At 41.5% G+C, this 16463-nt stretch overlaps 2 protein-coding genes across 2 annotated transcripts in view; both read left to right on the top strand.

Moving 5' to 3' along the window:
- The first annotated feature begins 1446 nt into the window (after positions 1-1446).
- The window catches only part of SLC61A1 (solute carrier family 61 member 1), a 32147-nt gene continuing 17130 nt past the window's right edge, over positions 1447-16463 (top strand). Inside the window, exon 1 of the mRNA XM_034419169.3 lies at positions 1447-2041. The gene's annotated coding sequence lies outside the window, so the exon portion shown is untranslated. The remainder of the gene's footprint in view (positions 2042-16463) is intronic.
- The window catches only part of ESPL1 (extra spindle pole bodies like 1, separase), a 92367-nt gene continuing 77702 nt past the window's right edge, over positions 1799-16463 (top strand). Inside the window, exon 1 of the mRNA XM_087886718.1 lies at positions 1799-2041. The gene's annotated coding sequence lies outside the window, so the exon portion shown is untranslated. The remainder of the gene's footprint in view (positions 2042-16463) is intronic.

Raw genomic sequence — 16463 nt, 5'->3', positions numbered from 1 at the left:
GTCACTAAGCGAACTGTTGTTAAATCGAGGACTACCTCTATTTCGATGGGCCCTAATACAGATTTTGCTCAGTGGTCTATCGTGTATTTTCATCTCACTGGTTCTGTTTTTAAATACAAGTATATATTAGATATGTTCAAAATGCTAAATAATAATAGTCATGCTATAATGCAAGACTGGGCACATTTGATAGTAAATGCCATTCTCAAATACAGTGGGACTTGTTTCAAAGTTTGAACATCACTGTATAGTTTCTACTTGGGGATAAAATTAGTGGAAATTTAATGATACAAAGAGTTGGCTGCAAAAACACTATAATTTCCCCAATAGAGATGCATGGCACGCGGAAAAGCATTGCATTGTAAAGTATGTGGTCTGTTTCCTAACTCATACTAAGTAGATTCATATGAGTGGTGAAAGAGAAACTGCCTCAGGGATCATCTAAAATGCAATAGGGTGGATCCTTAACAACAATACTGTTCTATAGGTATTCTTGGAGGTAGACTGGCCTCATGCAAGTAACTGCCCAGCGCCAGGGATCTAACAAAATAACACAGCCTTCCCTTTTTAACAAATTGTATATTTCCACCTTCCACCCATCTCTCCTTTGGAACAAAGACGAGATTTAGTTAGATTCAGATCTTGCCAGCAAGGCTCCATCATAAGACTCATTTTCAAGGACAGACTGAATCATAGCATCTAGTTCTCAGCATCTACACTGTAGACTTCCCATCCAGAGTTTTCCAAATGAGAACAGTAGTGCTGTGTTTTGCAGGGACTTGAGTTTGTGGGTGTTTTGTTGCTCAGCTTTTGAACACAGGAAAGACTATAATAAGCACATATTTACCAGGCTCTGTTATCAAGTCTGCGCATGTTGATTGCTTTAGTAAACAAGCCATCCATGGCATCTAGTCAAGTGGAAAGAATTTTCTAAACAACCAGGTGCAGAGGGTCACCTGTATGTCTCGACTGCCTTAGCAGCTTTCCTCATTCCTCAAAGCAGGTAGGACTCCACTGCTGATCTGCCAAGGGATGTGCCGGTTAGCACATAAACAAAACTGCTTCTGAGTAAGTGATGAGCAAATTCCCCTCATCACTGAGTCAAACTATATCAAGCCTAATCCGTGTTCTGCACAGACATGTTATGATCAATATATCCATAGGAATAACGAAGTTATATTAAGAGGCTTAAATTTATTTCATTAACTTGTAACCGCCCATTTAAAAAAAAAAATCAATAACTTCTGGACAGTTTACAAAACCTAACACAGGTTGAAACAATTAAAAACAGGATAGTACTGTAGTGCAGTAAATAAAGGGATGCATGGTTTCTGAGCAAAACTGGGCTTGTGTCAATAAACTATAAAGCTCCTACAGTATATGGAGCAAAGCTAGGTTTAGGATTTTCGAGAAGCGGGGGAGGGGAGGTGGGGTCTAATATTCAGCAGATTATTTTGTCTTCCCCTTTCCTTTTCCTCGGTTTTCCATAAACCTCCCAAGGGCAGAGCTGAAGGTAAAGATAAACGTAGAGACTTTTGGCTGTTTTGAACGTTCGACATCCTCAAGGAAGGGAGCGATTAATAGGAGAGATTTAATTACTCTCAGGGGGATCTCAGGGGGATCTCGTTCTCTCTTCCCCGCCCCTCCTCCCTTCTCCAATTGATCCCGTATGTTAAGTGTCGCGACCTCCCAAGCCCGGGATGAGTCCAGCGGCTGCGATCGCACTTGGTGGCGGTGCTGATGCAAAGACTCCTTTTCTTGAAAGTCTGGGTCTAGTTTTGCCCACCGGATTCAGGAAGGACGGACCGGTTAGGCAGGCGTAACTAACTGTTGCAGCCGTTCCGGCCTTCTGGATCCAACTTCAGGCAAAGCGGGGCGATTATGTTAATTCCGCGAGAAGCTGTTGCCCGGATCCGCCAGGGCGCCGCGGGATTAAGGAGGCGAAGCCACATGCCGAAAGGGAGGGTGCAGCGTGACTTCTTTTGCCGCACGTGGCTAGAGGACGGGGAAGCCCGGGAGTGGCACCCGGGGTTTGAATAGGGTAAGTGTTAAAAAGCGTGGTGTGTTCGGAAGGGTAACCTAAATGTGCTATTTTTGTCTTAGTGTGGTATGAAAACTATCCTAAAGGCCACTTCCACATCCAGGCACAGAAATATTTTATCTTTTCTGTCCTTTTCCCTAACTGAGTAACAGAATTGGAAGGGGCCTTGGAGGTCTTCTAGTCCAACCCCCTGCTCAAGCAGGAAACCCCATATCATTTCAGACAAATGGTTGTCCAATCTCTTCTTAAAAACCTCCGGTGTTGGAGCACCCCCAACTTCTTGAGGCAAGTTGTTAAAATAAATAAATAAAGCATTGCAACAGCTCAAATGATGATGATGTTGATATGCCAACCAGTCAGTATCAACTCCTAGCCACCACGTAGATTTTCTCCAGGTGGATCTGCCCCAGTGGTGGGATTCAACCAGTTCGGACCACTTTGGGAGAACCGGTTGTTAACTTTCTGAGCAGTTTGGTGAACTGGTTGTTGGAAGAAATCATTAGGGCAGAGAACCGGTTGTTAAATTATTTGAATCCCACCACTGATCTGCCCCCAGCTTGGTCCTTCAGATCTTTTGATTGCTATGACTGAATCATCCACCTTGCTGCTGGCCAGGGTGGATTTGATTTAAATCGACTTGATTTAAATCATAATTTTTAAAGACCAACTGTCATCTCTGTCCTGCAGCAGCTCTGTCCCACTTTTGACTCATCAACAGTCTCATTAGTTTAATGGGACAGCTGGTGATGCGGCAGTGACACAACAAAGTGAGGGATGTGGCAGGCAGCAGGTGAGTGGATGCCCGCTAACAGGTGCCGCCATGATGGATCTGAAATGACAGATGCTCTTAATATTGTATTTATAAGCTGCTTAGAAGGTTTCATTTTCACTTTAAACTGCTTGCCCTTCCTTCTCACACTTAGAGCCTGGTGGTACAGATGCATTTCTCTTCAAACAATCATACAACTTGTAGTGCTCATAGAGTTGCAAAACAATGGGATAAAGGAATATTCCTGAACTTCGTTTTATGATTTATCTCATGGTTACTATGAAATTGCGTGAATGCATCAACGCAGGGCATGTTATCTCAGCTTTCAGAGCTTGGATTCATTGAATGAGTTTACCAAAAATGTAAATATTGCAGAATATACAGCCTCATGCTACATAACTAAGCTCCATTTCATGCTGAATAAACTAAATTATTAATGTATCTTAAATAGAAAACTATATTTAGATAGATTTTTACTCCAAAAGTATTTTATTGAAATAAATTTGATAAAAATAAAAAAAAATCCAATTTAAATTTTAAAAAATCTGATTTTTATTTAAAAAAAAAAACATCGATTTTTATCCACCCTGCTGCTGGCCATCTGTTTTTTAGTGCAGAGTTCCCCAAATTTTCCAGCTTTGTGGACCGGTGGGGGAGGTGCGAGGGAATAGTTCTGCACGAATGGTGGGTAAGCTTATGCACGCAGCTCCATTTGCACAAATGGTGAGCATACGCACCTACCACTCGCACAAATGGAGCATGTGAGTGTGCACTCTTCCACTGCTCGTGTAAGTGGGGATGTGCGAGCATGCATGCGTGCTTGCCACTTTGGGCAGCAAAGTTGTGAACAGCTCACGGCCCGGTAATGAGCCGTGATCCAGGGGTTGGGTACCCCTGCTTTAGTGCATGGACATAATATATCTAGAAGTCCTCTACAAAATCTTTTCCCCCAGGCCACTGGCTAAATTGATCAGCTGACTGCTTGTCTGAGTTCACACATCACACTAAACCACATTTGCTTAACCATGGTTTATTGGATAAACCACATTTCAGTATGTACATGAAAACCTGGTTTTGTAAACCACAGGGCTGTATTCATATCACCTCATGCTATTTCAACTCCAAACCAGTAAAGGTGCGATGTGAGAAGTGAGGGAAACTGCACAATGGGAAGCAGGCCTAGCCAGGATTCATCTGTTCTCAAGTGGGTGGGTGGGTGGGTATAACCCATCTTCCCTCTTGGCATTCTAGGTAACAAGTGGCAGCACTTTGCTTTGTGCTTAATTCCTGGACTTGTGGCTTCACTCTTCTAAATTCTATTGCCTGCCACATCCCAGAGAAGGTTCCTTTCCATGAAAGCCTGAAGGGAAAGGATTGGTTTCATCTCACAGGCTACATAAGATGTTGGATTGCTGCTGCTTCTGCATAGGAAAAAAAATAATAACTAGTTTGTAGCAACCAAACTGAATCGGCTATTTAAGACTCCTGGTTGCTGGGTTTACATATCATGCTAAGCTACAATGAGGTTTATTTGATTTTGGATTAGCATGTGATATAAATCCAGCCATTGTCATGAAACACATTAACAAAATCATTGCAAAGTATGACGCATGAAAATAAGCTCTTATTAACTTCTATAACCATTTGTTTTTAATGTTATTTAATAGAGCTTTTCTCCTGGGTGGTATATATACCAGTAGCATTCCCGCCTCCATTTTTCCCCCCACAACAGGATAGAGATTGTGACTGACCAAAAGTCAGCTTGAGGACTTCCACAAGTGCCACTCTTCCAATCTTTGTTCTGGTATAAATACAGCAGAATAACATGGATGAGCTTCTTACCATTCAGATATGTAGGCTCTGACTCTCATCATGCCTCAGAAATAATCTAGAATCCCACTCGATTGAGGCAGTGTACGCATTTCATAAAGGTAGGAAACCAACTAGCTATGATGAGAATAAGAGCCCATCTAAAGGACACTAGAATGAGGAAAGATTATAACAAAGAGAATACTTTGTTGAGAGCCTTCATGGTGCAGCAGACTAAAGCACTGTTAAGTAACACCAGCTGCCTGCAATTACTGCAAGTTCAAATCTCACTAGGCTTCAGGTTGACTCAGCTTTCCATCCTTTCAAGGTAGGTAAAATGAGGACCCGGTTTGTGGGGGCAATAAGCTGATTTTGTATAAAAAAGAACACCGCGGGGGGGGGGGGGGGGGGGGCGAAAGCCCTACTAAGCAGGTATATATAAAAGTATAAGGCTATTGCTTAATGCATTGTAAGCCACCCTGAGTCTCCGGAAAAGGGCGGCATATAAATCGAACCAATAAATAAATAAATAAATAAATAAATAAATAAATAAATAAATAAATAAATAAATAAATAAATAAATAAATAAATAAATAAATAAATAAATAAATACTTCCACAATAACTACGCTTGTCAAGTTTCAAATGCTCCAAATATTTCATAATCAGAGCAATTGATATTAATTAAAATAGCCTTCAAGGTAGGCCAATGTTTTAATTTCCCTGAAATGCAAGACTAACAGAAATAACAGCCTGCCTCTAGGCACTGAAAGAAAAAATTTGAAAGAAAGAATTTCCTGGCTTATATTTATTTCAAAAAGATGCACATGGAGTACTAAATATTATAGTTATACAATACAAACGTGTGCACTCAATATGTGTATATCTCTACCTAGCTCTCTCAAAAAAATTTTAAATTGGAAAGCTGCTATGTGATAAAGTACAGCACCACCCTCCAGCATCCTGTTTATTTGTAGCAATGCTCTTGGCTCCAAATGGACCTCAAAAATTTTCTTAGAAAATAAAATACAGCCCAGTACTTTGTGTGGAAGTATGCCAATCTGCCCAGAAATAGAACAGAGATAACCTGGCATTGTAGGAAGTGCCTTACCAGAGATCAAGGCTACAATTAATAGCAAGAACATTTCATAAAAACAGTTTTTTGGTGAATGGCCCCAATGACAGCCATGTTATGAACAAACAAGCTCCTTTCCCTCAGAATGCCAAAAAAGCATTTTCAATATTTAAAATGTGCTTGGCGGCTCCCCAAAGTTTTAAGGATCCCTGCTGTCCACACAGCTTATTCTGCTGAAGCTTCCCCATCTACGCCTGTGCAGTTGCCTGCCTCCCTACTGATAAAAATTGCCTAAGCCACAATTTTGTTGCCTGCAACTCTGTTCTTCAGCTCCCTCAAACTCAGTGCCCTTTCTTCTTCCAAAACAATATATGAACTTGTGTGTGGGAGTCTCTGCTGGACACTGTGATTGGAAAGCTCACAGCCCTGTGCTCTAGATCTGTCAGTTAACAAACACTCACACTGAGATGCAAAGGATTTGACAAATGGTGTTCTTTCTCCTCATTGTCTGGGAATTAACTGGGGTGGGGGTGGGGATATTGTTTTGTTTGATTATATGGAGGCCAGGGGGCCAGCAATGCTGGTTCTGCTCCTTGTCTCAGGGTCATTGGAGCAGGAGCCCTGGCCCTTTCAGCCCCTTTCTCCATAAACAACAAGCAATTTTTCCTTATCCGGTCTTTCATGGCTGCCCTTCCTGTTCAAAACACTGGAAAGTTAAAAGGAGTCCTCCTTGGAGGGAAAGAAATGGGGTCTAGGCAGGGTTTCTCCCAAGGCAGAACTATGTTGAAGTTGACCTTTGAGAAAAACTACGAGGGTCTAATGCTGAGGACCCAGAAGGAGTGGATAGAGTGCCGTTTGCTAGGTATATCTCACAGGCCATACTACAGATTCTACACTGCAATCTCCTACACAGTAGTATTTCCTGTCCCGTATAGATCCTAGGGGAATATTGTTTGCTAGGATTATTTGAAGGATGATCAGGCAGACTTTCAGGAACACCAGAACCAGACTTTCCACCATTTCCAAGATTGTTGTTAGGCACTGGGGGCAACCAACCCTGAATCCTCCAGAGTTGCTCCCTATTACTGTAGGAAGATTGTCTAAGTAGGCTGCCCTCCCAGCCAATACGTTGCCACCGCCTCTCCCCTCCTCCCCCCAAAAAAAACTGGGTGGTACCTTCCATGACTTTAAGCTGGGGTGGCAAGTGGGTGGGAATGATGGGAGGTGGAGCCCAATAGTTGGATGGGGTGACTACACAGAGATGAAGGGTACTTACTAGAGCCTGCGGTGTGTGGTAGCTGAGCTGCTTCTGTCATCAGGCCTGAGGGTTTCTTCCACATCAGAAAGAGAGAAGCATCAAGGGCAGCTGGGCAGCTCATCTGGAGCTGAAGCGGATCCCTGACCTCCGACAAGCTGGGCAGGCAGGGACATAAGAGCGAGAGGGCAGGCAGCAGCCTGGACAGCCTGGAGGAGGACAACAGGCAGGGCAAGGATAACAGCAAGAGACAGGCAGGCAGTAAGTTTTGGGGCAACAATTGGAGTGGCAATAGGGAGACGGGCAGTAGCAGCAGCAAGGAAGACAGCAGCAGATGGAGTTGCAGGGACGAAGGGAACAAGTAGGGCAGGAGCTCCAGAAGCAGCTCGGGCAGCACCTGCTGCAGGAGGGGGGACAATAGCCAGTGCTACACATGAGTCAGGCCGGCGTGGGAGGAGAGAGGTCCTCCAGATGCTGGTTACCTTAGCAGGGTGGGGAGTAATTTGCAGGATCTTTGCTACCGGAACATAATAAAGGCACCCAGTCAGGGAGCCTTGTGGCTCCTGAGAGCCTTCCTTCACTTCCAGAGCATTTGGGGCCATGCACAGGGCCAGCAGGTCCATAGGAGGCAGCTGCCCGAGTGTATTTTTAGCTCCCTAAGGTCAAGAGTACTAACTTCTAAAGCCGGCTGAGCCAGCACATGGCCACAGCTCACCAGGCTGTTTTGCACCCAGCAATGGGAGGCACTCCTGTTTCTTGTTTTTGTTTTTTTTTTTTCTCCTAAGGATGTTCCTTGCCACAAAGGGCAAGGAAGGAGGAGGAGGACATGCGACACCTCTGAGACAAATGTTCCTAATTTTCACTTGCACTGGGATTGCAATTTCTGGAATTCTCAACCAGAATGGCAACCTGGGAATCCTATAACTTCAAAACATTTTGAAGCTGTCAGATTAGGAAGACTATTCAAAGAACCACATGAGATAGGAATCCCTCGATGGAGCACTGAGTTATAGCGAAAAGATTGGTGTACAGAGATCCCTCCAAAGTTGAGATTGTGCCCTAGCCAGGCTTCATTTCTTGTGGCTCCTAAATGTTTGTGACAGTTAATCTCAGATACATTCTTCTTCACACCTGAGGTTTGAAGGCAGACTTCAGATTTAAATGCCTTTGTGTGTGAGCAAGAAAAACCTGTTAAAAAAAAATAATTATCTCATACCATTGCAAAAGTTTCTGGTGATCAACAAACAGATCCTCTCCAGCAAAACAGAATAACAATCGTTCTCTGAAATTTCTGCCAATTTAGGGTTGTTAAACTTTCCAACTTAATCTAGAGCATATTTATACCCTAATTATTGTTATAGAGAATATTAATAACTATCCACCACCAACTATCCCACCACTGGACAGTTAACTCTATTGTACTCTATTGTTATTCAAAAAGATATTAAAAAGATATATTTCTTTAATGTGACAGTACTCTTGTTATTGAGTTGTTACTCTTATTGTTACTCTATTGTTATTCAAAAAGATATTAAAAAGATATATTTCCTTAATGTGACAGTACTCTTGTTATTGAGTTGTTACTCTTATTGTTACTCTATTGTTATTCAGAAAGATATTAAAAAGATATATTTCCTTAATGTGGCAGTACTCTATTGTTATTCAGTTGTTATTCTTATTGTTACTCTATTGTTATTCAGAAAGATATTAGAAAGATATATTTCCTTAATGTGGCAGTACTTTATTGTTATTCAGTTGTTACTCTTATTATTACTCTATTTTTATTCAGAAAGATATTAAAAAGATATATTTCCTTAATGTGGCAGTACTCTATTGTTATTGAGTTGTTACTCTTATTGTTACTCTATTGTTATTCAGAAAGATATTAGAAAGATATATTTCCTTAATGTGACAGTACTCTTGTTATTGAGTTGTTACTCTTATTGTTATTCAGAAAGATATTAGAAAGATATATTTCTTTAATGTGGCAGTACTCTATTGTTATTCAGTTGTTACTCTCTTGTTATTCAGAAAGATATATTTCCTTAATGTGACAGTAAGCCATGTTGAAACACACGTCACCCATTCACAGAACAGAAGATTAATTTATTTTTAGATAAATATATTTAGATAGGAAAAAAGATACAAATATTTGAAACCAGAATATCTTATATTACATAATTAAAGGCTTCAAGTTTTAAGAAATGCTTCTTATGTTTCAAACAATTAGTAAAAGAATGTTTTTAGATATTTTGGCCCCCTCAATGGATATAATTAAAAGGTTGTCAATTTGAAGAAACATTAGGACATATGTTGTAGTGAACCAAGTTGTAGGAAGGAAGCTAAAATTTAAAGATATGAATGAGCTCTTAAATTCTATTTCTCCAGTTGTATGAATATGTTTATGTATGGACAGTTCCAAATATAGAGTATCATGCCTGGATAGTAGCAAGAAAGATCATTTATAGTCTTGGAAAAATATGTGCATTAATACCTTAGATGTTAAAAGTTTGTTCAATTAAACTGCCAGCTCCGTTTTTAAAAAGGCTTTATATTGACAGAGAGGCAAGGTTGGACAGCATGTTTCTGTTTGGCCTACACTTAATGATTTGTTAAAAACTTGAGTGGTATAACTGTATTGATAGAAAACCTATTATTAGAAAAGTATTTTTCTGCCTTTTTTCTTTTTAATTGTCATTGCTTTATTAATTTTTATTTTATAGCTTTGGGATCCTAGTTTGAATGAATGAAATTTCTCTGCAATTGTTATTATATCTATTATCTTTATTATCGTATGTATTGATTGAAAAATCCATTAAAAATAATATTCAAAATGTTCCTTTTATTCAGCTCTGGGTGGTTTTGCTCGTGTTTTGTTGTTGTTGCTTTGAAGGATCAATATGAAGAACCGGTGTATGATGGGAAGAGCAGTTTTTCATTTCCACAGTGCTGTTCTGTTTTAAGATTAAAGTGAAAGCACAGATACGCAGGGGGCGGTGTGGGGGGGGAACTCACTATACAAAATCAGCCTATCTGAGACTTTCCATTTTGGTCTCTGAGCATCACATGTATGGTTGAGCAACAAGGAATGCTTACTAGAGATCAAGTAAGAACGTCAATCAAGCACTGATGATAGCCCAGCCTGACCCCCAAAAATATACCCTGTATATTTGTATGAGTGATGGATGAAAGCTGACACTGAGACCAGAAAGCAATGTGCTAAACCCTGAGCAGCAGGATACCTTGGAGAGCTGCCTCTGAAATGGTCGTTGTCCTCCTTGAGAGAGTCTGTCGCTCACAATGGAGGAAGCACACTTCAACAGCAGGTAAACAAATAGGATGCAAGGTACCCAGCATGCTGTTGTGTGAGGAAAGCATATTAGCAAATGCTACGTCATTGAAGTGGCTGCATCTTGTTACAGCATGGTGGACATCCAAAAGGTGCCTAATGCAGCCAGTGGTACTGTATAATTGGTAACTCCATCTTGGCTCAAATGAAAATACAGGCAGTCCTCAATTTACGACCAGAATATATGTTGCTAAGTGAGAAATTTGTTAAGTGGGTTTTGCCCCATTTTACGACTTTTCTTGCCACATTTGTTAAGAGAATCACTGCAGTTATAAAATTAGTAACACGGTTGTTAAGTGAATCTGGCTTCCCCGTTGATTTTGCTTGTCAGAAGCTAGTAAAATATGATGACCCTGGGATACTGCAACTGTCATAACTATGAACCAGTTGTCAAGCATCTAAATGCATCTTATGACCATGGGGATGCTGCAATGGTGAAAAATGGTCATAACTCACTTTTCAGTGCCATTGTAATTTTGAAAGGTCACTAAATGAACTGTTGTAAGTCAAGGGCTACTTGTAAAACTTGTTGTAGAGAAACTGATATTAGGGCCAAAAAAATGTCTTCTTAATGTAGAAAACTGTTTAGAATCCATTGGCTCATAGATCTGCCATTTCACCAGTTTGATGCTCTAAACATCACCATGCCAAAAGAACATTTGTATAGCCGCTTACTGGAGCATGTAAAACCATGTTAATCAAATGACAAACTTTCAGGATATAAATATCAAACTTCTAGAATGTGAAGTAAAAAGATGAAAAATCAACCCAGTTAAGAACAATTTGAAGTCAGTTAGTTTAAAGCAAGGAAAGGAATACTGCACAACTGCTGTTGCCACCGCCATGCAGTCAAGCGGCTTCAGAACAAATGATGATTTAGTGTCAAGCTCTTCCATAGCAAACACAAACTTTCCGGAAACTTCCCAGAGATGCAGTACAATACTGGATATCTAGGGTTTATTTTTATTGTAGCTCAAAGAGATAGATGTTACTGGTTGTAGACCAGGGGAGTTGAACTGGCGGCCTGCGGGCTGGATACATCACGTGTAGGTCACGCCCACCCTGGCTCCGTAAAGGCGAAAAACGTTGCGATACGTCAGGTGATGTCAGGTAACGCGATCGAGTTTGACACCCATCTTCTAGACGGTCAATGCTGATTCCAGTTTGTTTTTGTGGCTAAGGCATCAGGCTAGAAACGGGGAGATTGTGAGTTCTAGTCCTACTCGAGGCATGAAAGCCAGCTGGGTGACTAAGAGAGACAGTCATTCTCTCTTGGCCCAACTCACCTCACAGACTTGTTGCAAAATGGAGGAGCACAAAGCATCGTGGGTGTTTTCCACCTTGAGTTATTTATAAAAATAATAAAGGCAGGAAATAAATAAATAAATATCTTCTTTTATTTCTTCTCTTGTTTCCAACCTCTGTGTTTCTGCAATGGGTGTGTTTCTTATCGACTAACGTAACACTAGGATGAAGGATACTTCCCCTACTCTATCATCCTTCAGAATCATAAAATAACAGGAATAGAAGTATTCATAACATCACCCACCCACAGCTGAAGTGATACTGGCCTATCCTCATTATTATTTTAGCACAACAGGACTGTCTATAACTTGCTAGCAGGAAATTATTGTGGGGTTGCATAGGCACTCGGTCAAAAATGTCTCCTGTCCTAGCCTATACATCTGCTGCAATACAGCGAGGAAATGTAGGAAAGCTCAGAAGGAAAATGGGAGAATATAAAATGAGGCTGATGCAGACATTGTTTCTGTTATTGCTCTCTGCAGAACTGGATGCAAGAGCTGTCATTTTTGATGAAAAGAAACCTTATCTCTAAGGCTGGAATTACAAATATTGTAGCCTGGCCATGACAGACCAAGGTTGATGTGATGAGCTGTATTCCATGGCTTGTGGATGTGATCCATAGCATCATCCATCTTTAAACAGAGCAGCCATCACTGTGAAAGGCAGCTCATTTGGAACCAAGGCAGGTCCCTTGTCACCCGAATGATACCAAGTAGGCAGATAACCAACGTCCCTTGTTAATCCTGAGGAATGAGGCAGGCAGGACAGCATAAGACCACAAATCCTGCCCTGATCCAAGAAGCACACTGCAGGATGTTGCAGAGTGTTAATTTGCCGGCACACTAAAAGGGCAGCCTCCTTCAGCTCCAGGATTGAAACAAAGGGATAGAAAGAACAAAATTTCCAGTCCCTTTTTAATGGCTGTTTTTCACGATAGCTTTTTTAAAAAACTGTGGGTTCTTTTTTCCTCTCCCTCAAGTCCTTCAGATATTTTGATCCAAATGGTTAAGGGCATAACTTCCATCAACCCTAGTTGATCTCGGCATAGGCTATGCTGCTAGGAAGTGATGGGAATTGTAGTGCAACACATCAGCAGGGCATCAGGTTAGGAAATGTTGAGAGACTGGGAGGCGGGAGCCCCTCATGAGACAGAAATGTGAGTTTCACTGAAAGACAACACAACACTGAGTCTCCTTATCTTAAAAATGAAATTAAAAATAAGCGTCCTGAGGTACCAGCTAAAACCCTTGGATTCCTTAAAGAATGACTCTCCACCATTTTTAATCTGTATCCAAGCCATATAGGAATTTGTGACTCTACCATTGGTAGAGTCAGCACACCTTGCTTTTCTGTTGCCTCTTTAGGACTCAGTAAACTCTGGTGTTCAAAACAATGCCTGGCTTTCATCAAATTTTGATTGGTAGGACTGCCATAGAAATTTAAAAAGTGGATGGGTAGTGAGACCACTGGTCTGTCCTAGCTGCCCTTCTCCAGCTTTCAGGGAGAGAGATTTTCCCCGTCCTACCTGGAGATGTCAAAGTCAATCTGGTTAGGTAAAGCATATGCCTTGCCCCTGAACCATGAATCTCTTCTTATCCCTGCCATTAACAGAAAGACAGATTGGAAGGGACCTTGGAGGTCTTCTAGTCCAACCCCCTGCTCAAGCAGGAGACCCTAACACCATCCCCAACAAATGGCCATCCAACCTCTTAAAAACCTCCAGTGATGGAGCAGCCACAATCTCTGGAGGCAAGCTGTTCTACTGACTGGGTTTTTTTTTTCCTAATGCTGAATGACAGCTTTCCTTTGGAGCACAATGGAAAGCTGGGTCAGTGCTGCTATAGTGACTGCATAGCCCTCCTTCATGTGTGAACCTGATGGTTCAAATGGAGATGGGGAATCATGGACACCGCAGAATCCGTGTTTGGGGCTTGCTTGTCTTGTTGCGCTCCACAGAGGATTCTAAATATAACCAGCCAACAGTGAAAAAACTGGGTCAGACATCAACGCTAGAGGCTCTGCAGTACAACCTTATTTAACCCTTCCTCCCTTTGCTCTAGTGGCTTTTATGGAATCATATACACTTTATGGCTAGGCTTTCTGCAGCTTTCTTAATCTTCCCTGTTGCTTCTTTACCATTTATTCCTTTCCTATGAGCCGTGCAATATATAGGATATATGGAATGGTGCAAGGAGCGCCTAGCCTTTATCTAGGAGAATATATACATTAGATTGAAAGGAGACCTATGAACGGGGAGCAAAACCTGAGCTCTCAGGACAGAAGCACAGAAAATGAAGGTGATGCTTAATAAAAAACACCTAGTTACTAGAACTAAAAAGCCCCGACTGCTATTTCCTCTTCAAAAACTAGGGAACTGTGCTTGGTTTGAATCAATCAGTTCAACAGATGCAATCGCTCTATAAGTAGAAGACAAAAAATCTCTCCTAGAGCAATTCCTGCAGTCTGCTAGGGGAGAAAGGATTTTAATTCCACTTCATCGGATGTACAAAATAGCTAGATAGATGTAGGATTTAAATTGGAATGATCCTGACTGATGGAACAAGAATTGATTTGTTGGCCACAACCATGCAAGATACATTTGAAGAATAAATGGTAAAGCTAACCTCGCAATCAATACAAAAGCTATGAGTGGCTCAAAGAGCCATGGAAACATACATGCTCCTCATTATAAGACAAGATAGACCTGCACGTGGATTAGAGAACAAACGAAAGTATACAATATCATCAAGAGAGTAAAAAAACTGAAATGGAAATGGGCTGGTCACATACCAAGAAGAACTGATGGTAGGTAGACCAAGGCAGCCATAAAATTGATTTCATCCCACTTGATAAAAAGGGTCCACGAAAGAGACCTAAAACAAAATGGATTGATGACATCAGCAAGTATTGTGGGCCCAGTTGGCAAAAGAAAGCTCAGGACCGTATGGGTTGGAAACATGCAGAAGAGGCCTTCATCCTGCAGGGAATAGACAATGGTTAAAAGGAGGAGGATGCTGATGGATGATTTATTTATTTATTTATTTGTTTGTTTGTTTAAATTTCTATACCGCCCTTCTCCAGTGTAGGACTCAGGGCGGTGAACAGCCAAAGTAAAAACAAGACATACATACAAAACATACAAAATCTAAAAAACTGTTTAAAAATAATTAAATATTTAGGCCGTAATTAAAACCATTCCAATTTAAAATCAGTTTAAAATTTGACTCAAGCCAGCCCAGCTAGTTGAAATAAATGGGTTTTCAGGGCCCGACGAAAAATCCGGAGGTCTGTTATTGTACGTAACTCTGGGGGGAGGTTGTTCCAGAGGGTGGGCGCCGCCACAGAGAAGGCTCTCCCCCTGGGGGTCGCCAGTCGACATTGTCTGGCGGACGGCACCCTGAGGAGGCCCACTCTGTGTGAGCGTACTGGCCGGTGGGAGGCTATTGGTGGCAGAAGGCGGTCTCGTAAGTACCCCTGCCCTAAGCCATGGAGCGCTTTAAAGGTGGTCACCAACACCTTGAAGCGCACCCGGAAGACCACCGGGAGCCAGTGCAGCTCGCGCAGGAGAGGTGTCACGTGGGAGCGCCTCGTTGCCCCCATAATCCCCCGCGCGGCCGCGTTCTGGACCAGCTGGAGCCTCCGGGTGCACCCCAGGGGGAGCCCCATGTAGAGAGCGTTGCAGTAGTCCAGGCGGGAAGTGACGAGTGCCTGAGTGACTGTGCGTAGGGAGTCCCGATCTAGAAAGGGGCGCAACTGGCGTATCAGGCTGATGATGATGAAATGGTAAAGCATTTGGGAAAAAAAACAACCTGCAAAGTGTTAAGTGCAGGGATCTGTTCAATTAAACTTTCAGGTTGTGTGGCAGCTGTAGCACAGGACATATTGTGCAGGGGAAAGGAAGTACAGCAAGACAACATCAGTGTACAATAGGGGTGTCCAACCCGCAGCCCATAGGTTGCATGCAGCCTTGGACATCTAGTAGTGTGGCCCCACAAGATAATGATTTTTTTAAAAAAACAAAAGTTTGTTATTTATATATATTTATTATATATTTTATATATAATGGTTTGGCACAAAAGTTTGTTATTTATATATATTTGTTATATATTTTATATATAATGATTTGGCACAAAAGTTTGTTATTTATATATATTTATTATATATTTTATATATAATGATTTGGCACAGTGGTTAGGATGCAGTATTGCAGGCTAACTAATTGCTCACTGCTCACTGTTAGGAGTTCGAGCCTGACAGGGCTCTAATTTCAAGCAGCCTTCCATCCTTCTGAGGTGGGTAAAATAAGGGATGGAGATTGTTGGGAGAAATATGCTGACTCTGTAAACTGCTTAGAGAGGGCTGTAAAAGCATTGTGAAGCAGTATATAAGTCTTAGTGCTATTGCTATAAAGCTGGAGACCCACTTCACTCAGTGTGTTCCAGGCAAGCCAAACTTTTTTGGCTCCAGTAGTGGTGGGTGGGGGATGGTTTTGCATGTGCAACCTAATCATGTGCATGCACAAATGAAGTTTTGCACTCCTGCCCGCCACTTGTGTGGCCGGTTCCCAATGTGCCGCAGACCGGTACCAGTCTACAAACCAGGATTGGGGACCCATCTATAACATGCCTTAAAATCAACCATGAATTACTTACAGGATAGAAAAATACAGTAAATGCTCTAGAATGGCCCTAGTTCCAAGACTTATTTATTTATAATTTATTTATTTATTTATAAATTTTATTGAACATCTATGTAGAAAATTCAGATCCACAGTGCAAAAAAGGAGCCCAATAAAATATTTCTGAGGTAGAAAAGTTCAGCAATGAAGAATTTGGGAAAAAACACTTCATTAGCATGAATA

Source organism: Pantherophis guttatus, chromosome 2 (genome assembly GCF_059756535.1).
Source record: "Pantherophis guttatus breed Tessera chromosome 2, ASM5975653v1, whole genome shotgun sequence".
NCBI classification, from domain to species: domain Eukaryota; kingdom Metazoa; phylum Chordata; class Lepidosauria; order Squamata; family Colubridae; genus Pantherophis; species Pantherophis guttatus.
The sequence above is the reverse complement of the archived record's forward strand: the minus strand, read 5'-3'. Positions and strand labels throughout refer to the sequence as shown.